This window comes from Mesocricetus auratus, unplaced genomic scaffold, assembly GCF_017639785.1.
Source record: "Mesocricetus auratus isolate SY011 unplaced genomic scaffold, BCM_Maur_2.0 Super-Scaffold_100004, whole genome shotgun sequence".
NCBI lineage: Eukaryota > Metazoa > Chordata > Mammalia > Rodentia > Cricetidae > Mesocricetus > Mesocricetus auratus.
The window spans coordinates 62,267,100-62,280,045 of record NW_024429189.1 but is presented as its reverse complement, the minus strand read 5'-3'; the positions used below and the strand labels follow the sequence as shown (position 1 = coordinate 62,280,045).

The 12,946-nt window shown below is 44.7% G+C and overlaps 1 pseudogene; it reads left to right on the top strand.

Annotated features, from left to right (window-relative positions):
- The first annotated feature begins 2,350 nt into the window (after positions 1-2,350).
- On the top strand, positions 2,351-10,546 carry LOC101840220 (annotated as a pseudogene).
- Positions 10,547-12,946: the final 2,400 nt, after the last annotated feature.

Below are 12,946 nucleotides of genomic sequence, written 5' to 3'. Positions count from 1 at the left end.
TGGGGTAGGCACTCAGCAGCCACTTATTCTAAGCACTTCAATCAGTTCTGAGTCCCTGTGTTCGCCGAAGTAGCCTCTCTGACCAAGGCTGACAGAAGCACTAATCTATGGCTGTGAATGTCAGTATGTCTAAAAACTGTTTGACAACATGACTGTTTCTCAGAATAATAGTGGTAACTTTCCCCTACTATGACCTATGACCTACTGAATCATAGGCTTCTGACTGAGTTTACAGTGGCTGGCATGAACTCCCACCTCAGAGTCAGTCAGTAGGACTCCAATCCAATCAGGAAGCAATTTATTACTCCTATAACCTTCATGCCAGTATTGCACCATGTCTTCCTGGAAAGAGACTGACATATGTTCAATCTCTTAAAGTCTATCTTGACTTCCTGTCTCCCTTTCTGCTTTATGGCCTCCATGAGGAAAGCACCTTCACTCCCACACATCCTACCACTACTCGGGAATGATGGTTCTGGCTCACCATAAACTGAAACTGTGAGCCAAAAGTAACTCTCCTCCTTTTCTCTGGATTATGAACTAAAACATAAGCTTAATTCTATATTATCTCATTGCCTCAGTCTAACAACCTTTAATCTTTGTACTGTTTACTTTAGATTTTCTTTCCTTTTAAGATTCATTTTATTTTTATATATTTTTAATTAAAGTATATTACACTTTCACCCTTCTCTTCCTCCAGCCCAAACCCCTCCCTCTAACTCTTTCTACACCTCCACTCTCAAGTTGATAGCTTCTTCTTCCCCGATTATTATTGTTACATTTATTTAGATCTACTAAACTGAGATGTTCCTCTGATCTCAACTGAACATAATGACCCATGTGTGGGAATCTGTGAGTGTGTTCACATGTCTATGAATCTTTGCTCTTTATTCTCATGGGTTTGGGAGTCAATCAGCTATCAGCATAGGTCTAGCATGACTTTAGTCAGAGCAATTAGGCTGATTTCTTCTTGTTTCTCACCTTCTAGAATCCTGACATGGGGTCTAGGACAGTACGCAAATCCTCTTAAGACCTGGATGGGCACATTGCCACATCTAGCATACAGTATTGATTATTCAAAACAAGAACCAAACTGTAGCTGAAGATCTGTAAAGCAAAGCAACCAAGTCACCAGAGAGCTCTTACCTCTACCAAGGCTGGGGCAATCCTGTCCTCAATGTGGCTGAAGACTAATTGCCAGTTCTAAGACCCTGCTCCTGTATTATAACCTCTCTAGTGTGCACCACCACTGCCCAGCTTCTATGGCTAACTAGAATGACTGCTGGAGTTAAAGGTGTGTACCACCACTGCATGGCCTCTATGGCTGGGACTAACTTTGCATTATGATCTCCAGGCAAGTTTTATTAGATCATAAACAATATATCACCACACCAAACCTTAATTCAAGGGAAAGGAAAATAGACTCCAACTCCTGTTATAGGAAGCTTCAACATCACATTCTAAGTGTGGACACATGGAAATATGAATAACTGTGATCTTTTTGCAATTGTTCTATCACACTGGGTATAGAAAAAATCTAGCCAACCATAGCAAACAAATCTCCCCTCTTTCTCAGTGACACCATTGCCACTAGCCATATCAGTTATAGTTCAATCTCTTTTGCAATAAATATGATCATGGGTAAGAAAGTCCTCACCATGTGTTGAGTCTTCCCCAATGAAGTCAAAGTAGAAGTGATATGTGTCAACTGAGATCTAAACAAATGTCCTATGTGAAGCTCTATTCTACCCTCCAGGATCTCAGTGTAGCAAACGTGCAACATTTATTGTACAGCAGATGGAAATATCCAGGGGGGTTGAGGCACACAAATTGTAAGTAACTCAGGTTTGCCAGTATGAAAGAGAAGTAGAATTTTCTCTTTGATATGAAATGTTCCCATCTAGAGTATTGCATGAAAAGGAGCTGATATTTTTCATTTCTTCAACTGCTCTGTTGGGTTTCTGTTCCAATAGTCTACCTTTACCTAACCCATCTCCTGAAGCAAACAAAGTCTCCATTCCCTGAGAAAACTAGGTCAATAGATACTGCACCCTGGTAATTTTTAGGTCATAAGACCTCTCTCCAACACACTTCAAGTCTTCATGGGTGGAGAAATAAAGCAATGGTCTGGTACTACTTATTAGGCGAATTTGGGTTAGACAAGTGAAGGGAGATTTTCACTCGCCACCAGCACTTTCAGATAACTCATTTGGGTACAAACTGTTGCTTTTTTCTCATCAGATGAATCTGTCACAAATCCTTAACCTTTTCCTAAAGTACTTCAGATTATGTTGCTATGGCTTCATAGCTTAGGAACACTAAAGCTCTATACTGCAAGTCACTGGGGGAGATGGACCACAACCTTCATGTCCCTCCCAGCAGTGACCTCCGAAGGCTCACAGACACAGTGGAAGCAGGATTAAAGAACAATCAAACTGAATTTCTGAGGTAAGAGGCCCACAAATGTTGAACTTTACAGGATCGTGGCAACTAAAGCACAGGATTATGTTGTAAAATCTTCAGAGAATTCCTTGTGGGTTTTTAAATCAAAACCAAAACCTTGAACAAGGTCTACCAGATGGCCTTATCTCAACTCCCTCATTCTTGATGCTTCCTTTATTTCCGCCTTCCTCATAGTTGCTTTTTAGTATTTCTTTGTAGCTATCACTGCTTCCTTATAGCTCTCTCACTCTCTCTGCCTAACAAGTTTTCTCCAGATTCTTTGCCTCCCTCTTATTCATGTTTCTGATCAAAGCTACAATGTCAGTAACACGAGGAAGCTGTTATTGCACCTCCTAGACTAGAAAAGAGCCCTTATTTTCTCTCTCATGAGACCCTTGGTGGCACTACAGCAATTAAAATTAAATGTGTGGTTCTTGTCCCACAACAGCAGCAGTAGTGACTGCTCCTTGCTGCTCTACCCCAGCCCTGACACTGTGTAGTACACTCTAGGTGAACATGCCATGAATACAAACATAGGCAAATGAAGGGGGGAGGTGTTAAGGGAAAAGGGGGAAGAAACATAAGCAAACACAGAAAGGGGAAGGACAAAGAGGACAGCTTGCTACCTGACAGTGTAATTCACAGGTCAGCGACATCCTGGAGGCACACTGTCCTCTCCTGATCCCAGAAGACCTATGTTCCTCCTTTTTCATTTCTATCTAGTTATTTCAGAGTTAACCAACACGTTCCATTCTCTACAGAGAACAGAACTGACTATACTTCACCCCACAGCCCCTGATGATGGCAAACACCATGAATTGAATCAGCAGCCTGGGCTCAGGGACAAATTGCATTTGGAAATTGTATTTATGTATCAAAAAACTAATTACTGCCAAGTTCCACCTCAGTAGTGCTTGATGATTTCATTATTGGATCTAATTGCACTTCTATTCAGGATAAGGGTTTACTGTCTTTTAATTGATAATGAAAATTGAAGACACATAGGTGTGAGTTATAAAGGGCATCTCTTTTTTCGGCTGATTTCCAACCTCATGGAAAACAAAATAACCTTCCACCACTTTCAGACCAGAATAGAAATACTTGCTTTTATTTACCCAAGTTGGGTGAATCTCTGGGGTCTGTTGGACTCAAAAGATTGGACATACTAGTTTGTAGCCATTTTTAGTGGCAAACATGAATGACATGAACTTCTGAGCAAGGTCCTCATGTTCACAAAACCTGCAACCATTAACCATTCTTTATGTGACATAAGAGAAGTGGAAAGGAAAGTATGAGCTCAGCACCCCAAGAGCACAAAGGATATTCATTTGCCCCAGAGGGAAATAGGTCAGAGAATAAGAGACAAACACAGGAGAGAGAAGGCATGGGAGAAGGGGAGAGGAACCAGAGAAATGGAGCATGGGTATTTGTCCTAGAGGAACAAAGGATTGCTTCTGGATAGAGAAGAGAGACAAACGTGGCACATAGGAAAATGACAGTTTACAAAGGTACAAGGGGAGACCCTGTGTTAGGATGAGGTGTTTAATCTTAATTGGGCATGTTAACTAGGTGAGCCAAAGGGAGCTTTTGATTGCTAGACTTTAATACTTTGGTAGCTGGACTGTGGTAGTCAGCCTCAGGAGGAAGAAATGGCCAAATACAGGAATAGACCTTAGTGGTTAACTTCAGGAATAATATCTAACAGTTTTTATCAAGACAGAGAGAATTGGGGAGAAGGACAAGGCCTGTCAGAGCCACATGCTCAAGTGTGCTACTGTCCCTTCAGGAAGACACTTTGGAGATGGGGCTAGTGCCACATCTTGGGTCTCAGCACAGGAAAGAAGAAATGGGGAGATGTCACTCAACAGAAGCATGGGAATAGGAGCAAGAAATTCTGTCTATTCACCCAGCCAGAGCCTTGCAGGGCCTCTCCTCACAATGGCTCCCACCATATCCCAACAGAGTAAAGCACTGAATTTTCCCACTCCACACTATGTCTTATGTCATTGTAGAGGCAGCAAGGGGGACAGCCAGTGGGGCAGCTGAAGCAGAAAGAAAAAAAACACTGAACCCTCAAGATCTAGCAGGAAGAGCCCACCCACACTCTGAAAGACAGTACATCTGTCTGCCTTAATAATAACTTTTAGTCTTAAAAAAAATAGACAGTCTTAGAGAAAAGAAATGTCACCAAGGGCTTCAGGGCATTTTCAAAGTTGTGGCCTTCCTGACACCTCCATAAGGAAGAAAGGCTTTTTGGCTGACTGACATCTTGTGTGCTTCCCTCTTATGATCAAAGCCATGGTCCCCTGGCCTCTCTCATCTTTGCCTCCTTTGAGTATCTCTATTTGGCTTGTGTCTCTGTAGTTGAGGTCTATGCAGCCAGTCAGTTGGAGAGAGTATATAACCAAGGTGTGCTGAGATTTGAAAGCCAGCACGCTCCCTTTTAGAAGAGGGTGCTTTGGGAAGGTCCACCCTTGAGTACAACAGCTGTCTTCTTTAGGGTTCCCACTGCTGTGAAGAGACGCATGACCATAGCTACTCCTATAAAGGAAAGCATTTAATTGGGACGAGCTCTGAGGTTTAGTCCATTATTGTCATGGTGGGTGGCAAGCAGGCAGACATGGTGCTGGAGAAGGAGCTGAGAGGTCTACATTTTGATCCACAAGCAGCAGAAGCAACTGTGTCCCACACTGAGCAAAGCTTGAGCATAGGAAACTTCAAAGCCTGCCCCACAGTGACATATATCCTCCAACAAGGCCACTCCTACTCCAGCAAGACCACACCTCCTCACAGTGCCACTCCCGATGGGGGCCATTTCTTTCAAACCACCCTAGTTTCTCAACAGGCTTTGCTTCCTGGTTCATCACAGCTTCCTCTCATCAGAGTTGCTAAGATGGTCACGGAGCCTCTGCATCTCTTTATCCTGCTATTGATAGCTTCACTCTTTCTCCTCCCCCTCCTCCTCACCTTCCTCCTCCTCTTCCTTCTCTTCTTCTCCCTCCTCTACTCTTATCCATCCTCTTTTTCTCTGTGTATCTTTCTCCCTGCCCTCCCTACCCCTCTCTTTCCCTCTTCACTGTTCTCTCTCCTTCTGTACCTACCTACCTCTCTTTCTCTCTTTTAGTCTGTGTATCTTTCATCTCTCTTTCTTCCCCTTCTTTCCCTTTTATGTGTCTACCTAACTCTCTCTCTCTGCCTCTCCCAGTTCTCTTTCTTATTGTAAAAGCAAAGCTCAGACAGACCTCTTGTTGTGGCTAAGCCACCTCCCCCCCCATCCCCTAATGCCCCCCATGAGCTCCAGGCCCCACTTTTCCCTTCCCCCAGAGCTGCCTCCTGACTTCCTGGTACTCACATCAACTCTATTCCATGCCTTTGTTCCTGTCCCAAAGCTAGAATGGTACCTGGCTTGATCTTGCAATCCTAATCTGTGCAGTGAGTTTACAAGCGCAGTGCTCCAGCTGCATTCATCCTCCCTGACCTCTGGCTTTTACAGTCTTTCTACCCAACCCCTTTCCCAAGATGGCCCCTGAGCCTTGGGGAAGCAATGACATAAATTCCCACCGGTGCCTGAGCACTCCACTGGCAATCATTCTCTGCACTTTGATCACTTGTAAGTTTCCGAGTCACCCTCTGTCCACTGCACAAAGACCCTTCTCTGGGTAGGTCTGAGAGCTTCATTAATCTCTGGGCATGGCTATACAGATTTAGAGGATGGTTTGACAGTATGTGCACTTAGCAAATTAAGTTAATAATATGTTCACCCCGTTGTCATGGTGACAGCAAAGCCACGCCCACAGGAGTGTTTATCTTGGGACCCCTGATGCCACATCTTGGCAGAACAGAAAGCATGAAGTAGGCAGGGAGCAGAGCCAGAACCCCAGTGATACGCTTCCTCCAATGAGGCTCCACCTCCTAAAGAATTACCTCCTAAAATCCATGCCTGCAGATGGGGACCAAGGATTCAGATACCTGAGCCTATAGGAAGACATTCCAGGGAGAACTCCCACTGGGAAACCACAGTGATCCCTAGATCAGCAATCATGTTTCAGCCTACATGTTATGTATGCGCACCACATGTGTGCCTGGTGTCTACAGAGGCCAGAGGCCATTAAACTGGAGTTACAGTCAGTTGTGAGCCACCATTTCATCCCGCAAACTGAACCTGAGTCCTCTGCGAGAGCCCCTGAGTAGCTGTTATCATAGGTCTGATCCACCAGGCCCAACCCAGAATTGTGCGTGTAGCTGAATTGTGACAGAAGGTGTAGTCCTAAAAAGGCTGCATTTCTCCCTTGTCTCACCTGTTTCCTCACCAGCAAGACAGGGAACTAAACTGGCTGGGCCGTGGCTTAAACTCTGGTTGTCAGGCTTGGCAGCAAGCACCCTTATCCCCAGAGCCTCTGACATCCTCATGTTGTTTTTGTTTTTGTTGCTGTTGTTGTTTTGTTTTAATAACCAGTCCTCCCAGTGTCTCCTTGGTGTCATTTGTATATGGTAAAATTTCCCAAAATGATTCACCCTCTACTTCTCCCCAGGGAAAAGCAGCCACTTCGCTGCCCTGATTTCCTCACTCCTTGAAATAGCTTGAGGGTTTTTCCAATCACGCCTCTCCTCTAGATAGAAGTTAAGAAGCCTGGGTGCAAATTAACTTACTGTTCCTAGAGTAGAGCAGAGAAGTCTGACTTGGCCAACTCCACAGAGATCAGTAAAAGCCTCTCAGAGCAAGACTGTGGAGATGCTCAGTTGTAAGGGCTTGCTACATGAGGGACCTAGACCCTGAGTATAAAGACCAAGAGTGTCACCCCTGTAATCTCAGCACTGGGGAGGTGAAGAGAGGAAGATCCCAGTCAGCCTAGTTGAATCAGCAAGACCCAGGCTAATGAGAGAGCTGTCTCAAAAACAAGGTGAGTGGTCCTGGGGAATGATGCCTACAACTTGTCCTGTGCCTCCCTCCCTCCCTCCCTCCCTCCCTCCCTCCCTCCCTCCCTCCCTCCCTCTCTCTCTCTCTCTCTCTCTCTCTCTCTCTCTCTCTCACACACACACACACACACACACACACACACACACACACATCTCCCAGAGGAGACTTATTATGGACAGTGAAAATTCATTTGGAAAGGCAAGACCCAACAGTTCTCCAGAAGCCACAAACCCCACAGCTGGTGAGCATCTGATGCAGGCGGCCACAATAATGGCATCTGATTCCACCAAGGATGAACTAAATTCCACAAGCCAGAGCTTCAAGACAGAGGTCTGTGCTGATGTTTTCAGATGTGATTCTATTTTGTTCATCATCTACTCCAGCCTGGTTTCCCCATCACATAAATGAGATGCATTTAGGATACAAGGATATCAATCAGGAAAGACTAAAACACCTTGTGTATATAAAATACACAAAATAATCACAGCTATTATAACCTTAAAAACCTGTCAGGGTCTCCAAATCACTTGGGGAAAGCGTTTTGCACATGAATATAAATCAGCCATCTGCTGCTCTCCCTTAGCTTTTAAATCAGATTACTGCCAAAGTCAGACAGCTGAGAAAAGACCATTTTCAGATTTATCATAACTTTGGGTGTCTTCACCTCACAGTTGCTCAGCTGATATTGCTCAAATACACTTTGTAGGGACAGGAGAGGTGGCTCAGGAGTGCTAAGAGCATTTGCTGCTCTTGCAGAGGATCCAAGTTAGGTTCCTAGCACTCACATTGAGTAATGCACAATTACCTGTAACTCCAGCCCCAGGGGATCTAACAACCTCTTAACACACACACATACACACAAGCTTAAACTCAGGTACACTTCAAAATTGGCTAGCTTAAAAACTCTCTCTCTTTGTGTGTGTGTGTGTGTGTTTTTCTATTTCTCTCTCTCTCCCTCCCTCCCTCCCTCCCTCCCTCTCTCTGTCTCTCTGTCTGTCTGTCTCTCTCTCTCCAAATGCTATAAAGGTCTGAAAATAGGATTTGGATTCTCTGAAGAAGTTGGTGAAATAAACAAGAAAGTACGGGGCCACCCTCTCTTACAATATGGGTAGGCATCTCTCTCAGCCTTTCTTAGGCTGGTACTGGGAAGGCAGTGGAAAGAGGACTTTGGAACTGAAAAGTACACACCTATACTACTGTCAAGCTCTATGCCTTCAGGGCAACGGCTCACCTCTCCGGTAAATGGGATTGATGTGTTCTTGAAAATCAATCTAACCACCTATAAAGTACCTGTCCAAGTCCCTGCCACATGGGAGACATCCAATATGGGTTCACTATTCTCACTTTGCCCAATGCAACCGTGAGAGGAGAAATGGATAAACACAGCCCAATCCTCACAGGGCTCTCCTCCACCTGTCAGAGATATTTTCCTCTCAAGCTTTCTTTAAGGGGTGAGATCAGGGATATTAATACCTTATCTGCTTCCAGCTGACAAACACAGCTGAACCACACGCAGCAGAGGATCCAAGAGCTGCTGAAGCTGTGCTGGGGAAAACCGGGCCAGCCCTGAAACGCAAAACAGCGTTACACCAATTATCCCTGCTCTGAGCTGAGGTGCCTGGGTGCAGTGGGTAATTAGCGGCTGCCCCAGTCTCCGAACTGACATGACTGGTGCTATTTAATGTAATTACATTACAGCAAAATGATGAGTTGTCTCCTGATTGGTAGTTACAACATAATTGTGACTACACAGAATATTAACACCCTAATTGCTGGAACCTTCCAAAAGCGTTAGCTAAGCAAATGTTTCCCTTGTCTCTGGTCAGCAGAATGGCAAAACTAGCGTGTTCTAGTGTAACCTCTCACCTCTGCCCTTGTTTTCCTTTGTGTATCAGTCCCCTCGGGTCTTTCAAGGGATTCCGCTTTAACTGGAAGACTATCTCTCACACTTTCCACCTTCTTTGCCTGTTAAAATGTGCTCTGCAAGACAGAAATCATATTACCATTTCATTTACAAGTATTCTAGAGAGCCCTTGCTCTGAGGCAGATGAACCTAAGCTGAAGTCAGGCGTGCCCACTCCGATTCTAGGTGGCTCTGTTAGTTCATCTTCTGCTGCTGTGATAAAGCACCATGAACAAAAACAACCTAAAGGAGGAAGAGTATATCTGGTCGCAGGGATCCAGAAGGATAAGAATCCATCCTAAGAGCCGAGAATAGGAGTAGAACAGTCTGAGTCCTCTACCGATCTCCTCTCTGCCTCGTTCTCATGGCCTGTCCACCCCGTCCATCATCCCGCCAGCCACCCCTGGGAACACCTTCCGCCATGGTTGTCTCAGCAAATTCCCACTTCAACAAAGGCATCAAGAAAATGTACATGTCCCTACCCCAGGGTGAGGAAATCAAAGCCATGTATATCTGAGTTTGTGGTACTAGGGAAGGACTGCGTTACAAGACCAGCACCCTGGACTGTGAGCCCAAGAGTGTAGAAAGTTACCTGAGTGGAATTTTCGATGGATCTAGTAGCCTAGGCTTCCCTGGGTCCCAAGGTCGTATTACTGTGGTGTGGGCGCAGACCAAGCCTATGGCAGGGGTATCGTGGAGGTTCAGTCCCGTGCCTGCTTGTATACTGCGGTCAAGATTACAGGAACAAATGCTGAGGTCATGCCTGCCCAGTGGGAATTCCAAATAGGACCCTGTGAAGGAATCCAAATGGGAAATCATCTCTGGGTGCCCCGTTTCATCTTGCATCGTGTATGTGAAGCCATTAGGGTGATAGCAACCTTTGATTCCAAGTCCATTCCTGGGAACTGTAATGGAGCAGGCTGCCATGCCAACTTTAGCACCAAGACCATGCAGGAGGAGAATGGTCTGAAACGCATCGAGAAGGTCATTGAGAAACGTAGCAAGTGTCACCAGTACCACATTTGAGCCTACGATCCCAAGGGGGACCTGGACAATGCCTGGTGTCTGACTGGGTTCCACGAAACCTCCAACATCAACGACTTTTCTGTCGGCATTGCCTACCACAGTGCCAGCATCCACATTCTCTAGGCCAGAAGAAGAAGGGTTATTTTGAAGATCACCACCCCTCTGCCAATTGTGACCCCTTTGCAGTCATAGAAGCCATCTTCCGCACATGCCTTCTCAACGAGACTGACAACGAGCCCTTCCAATACAAAAACTAAGTGGACTAGACTTTGAGTGATCTTGAGACCTTCCTAGTTGAAAGCTGGGTATCTGGGGCTCGGTTTCTTTATTACTATGTGGGGTTTCCATGCCCACTCTGCAGGAGCAGATGCTGGACAGGTAGCAGGTGGGACGCCAGTGCTTGCCACCACCTGTCCCTGTGCTTAGACTAAGATGCATATGTATCCACACACAAGTTAGCAGAATGAGTTGGCTGGTAAATGTGAACATTGTTACTGATGGGCGTGAGTGGGTTTTATTTTTTGGTGGGACTAGAAGGTCACTAAAGCAGGCCTTTTAATATACGAAAATTTTTAAAATCAAAACAAGTTCAGCTTTTAATCAACTTGGTAGGTTTCTAACTTTACAGAATTGTCTGTCTGTTTCAGTGTCTCCTTCCACTTTGCTCCTAGATGAACTGATGACAGACAGGCCTGGAGTATAAACATTTGTCATTTTGTGTCCTAGTGTTTTTCTCTCTCCCAGCAGAATATTCCTTTCCTCCTTAGGAGTCCTATGGAGTTTTGTTTTTTTTTCTTTTATAATAACATATCCACCTCCAAAATAGTAAAAAGAATCCCTCCCAGCACGGAGGCAGGGAAGCAGGCAGACAAGGAGCTGGAGCCAGAAGCAGAGAGGTCACATCCCTCAAGCATGATCTCCAAATGTGTACTTCCTCTAGCAAGTTCCAGAAAATGAACTCATGTATGTCATGTTCTCCATCTACAAAATGGAAACACAATAAACTATGCTTAACCTAAATTCTATAAATCTAACAGTGGCAGGTGTGTTGAAAGCACCCATTAAGTATTGGTGTTATTATAACTATTCTTTTGTTGTCTACTAATCTAACTGTGTCTTTACAAAAGAAACAGGACAAAAATCACTGGGTGGAGGTTCATCCCATTGCTTCTGGAAAGCCATAACTGCAAACCTGTAGAAAAAAGTGGAATGTTTCCCATCTTAGGGAGAGAGTTACTAAGAGTCATTATGAAAATAAAAAACAGTGTTCCAAAATCTCACCAGTAGTGTGAAAGTGTTAGTAAATGACTGTTTGAAGCCTTGGGCCATTTTGTAGGATGGACTCATCTCCAGCAATGAAAACCAGGACATGAGCCATGAAGAAACTCAGCAGGAAGAAAGATGATACAATTGTGAAACTCAAGGATTGGAAAAGTAGTTAAACTATATGAGGGCAAGGTTCCTTTGCAGATGGGACCAATCCAGTGAAATGCTCTCAACTAGCCTTTGCTGACTTATGTTTAGGTAAGTGGCTGAAATTAAAAAGCCACAGTTCCCCTCTTAAGTTGTCTCAGAGGTGAGTAAGTATCAAGATGAAGTAAAATGTGTTAGGTGAGGGGCTGGGTTACTCTCTTGCTGTGGTCTATCTCTTTCTCCATCCAGCAGTCATTTTTGGTAACATATTACTCCCCCTCCTACTCTCCACACACAAACTCCAACCACAAGGTCTATGTGAAGGTAGCTGAGCTTTTGTGCTTACCTCTGGTGATCAGCTAGTCGTAGACCAAGTTCCAGAACCAGACAGAGCCAATGATAATATCCCATCCTTCAGATTACAATTGATTGGCTCAGAGGAGGTTGCCTGACTCCTTCCATCATATCTAGGCAACCAGAAGACTCCCAGGGATTGAGGACATGGGGTATGAGATCAATACCTTGTCACTGGAGGAACTGCAAGACATAAAACAGTGCCACCAGTGGCATGCAGGAAGCAGAAGGCCAAGCTTCTGAATGAAAAGACTCTGGTCCCTCTTGCCAAAACAAAACACCAGCCACAGGAGCAGTGCACATTTGTGGTCCCACCACTGAAGAAGCTGAGGCAGGAGGATCACGGGACCAAGTCTAACCTAGGCCATATAGCAAGATCCTCTCTCAGACAAAGGAGAGAGAAGAAAAGGGAGAGGGAAAAAGCAGAAGGGGCCATGGACATTCCAGTCCCTGTTCTGGTTCAGATTTGTATGATCCAGTTAGCCAACTTTCCTGAGATCCTACAATCAGAAATTCTCCTAACAAGTTGTACTTTTTAACTCCTGTAAGCAAAAGAATTATGGACTTTACAGACCCATTCAAACCAGAAAATTCTATATTTAAGTTTCACTCTCTCAAAGTCAATTGCTTCTGAGCTATCAAGATCCACTGGTGTTTGTCTGGCAAGGATTGTTTTCCAAATTCCTCCCTCCCTCTTAATTTCATACTGGAAACCGACAAACACTGTGTTGGCCTCTGAGCCACTCTCAGCCTTTCTTCAATTAAACAAGCACCTCCTGGAAACTAGCCTTGCAGCAGAGAGAGAATTAGCAAGTGATAAGACTAATGAAGGAACAGCATGCATGGATGGCTTCTCTAGAGAGGAGTTTAACTGGGAAGTAAGAAGATAC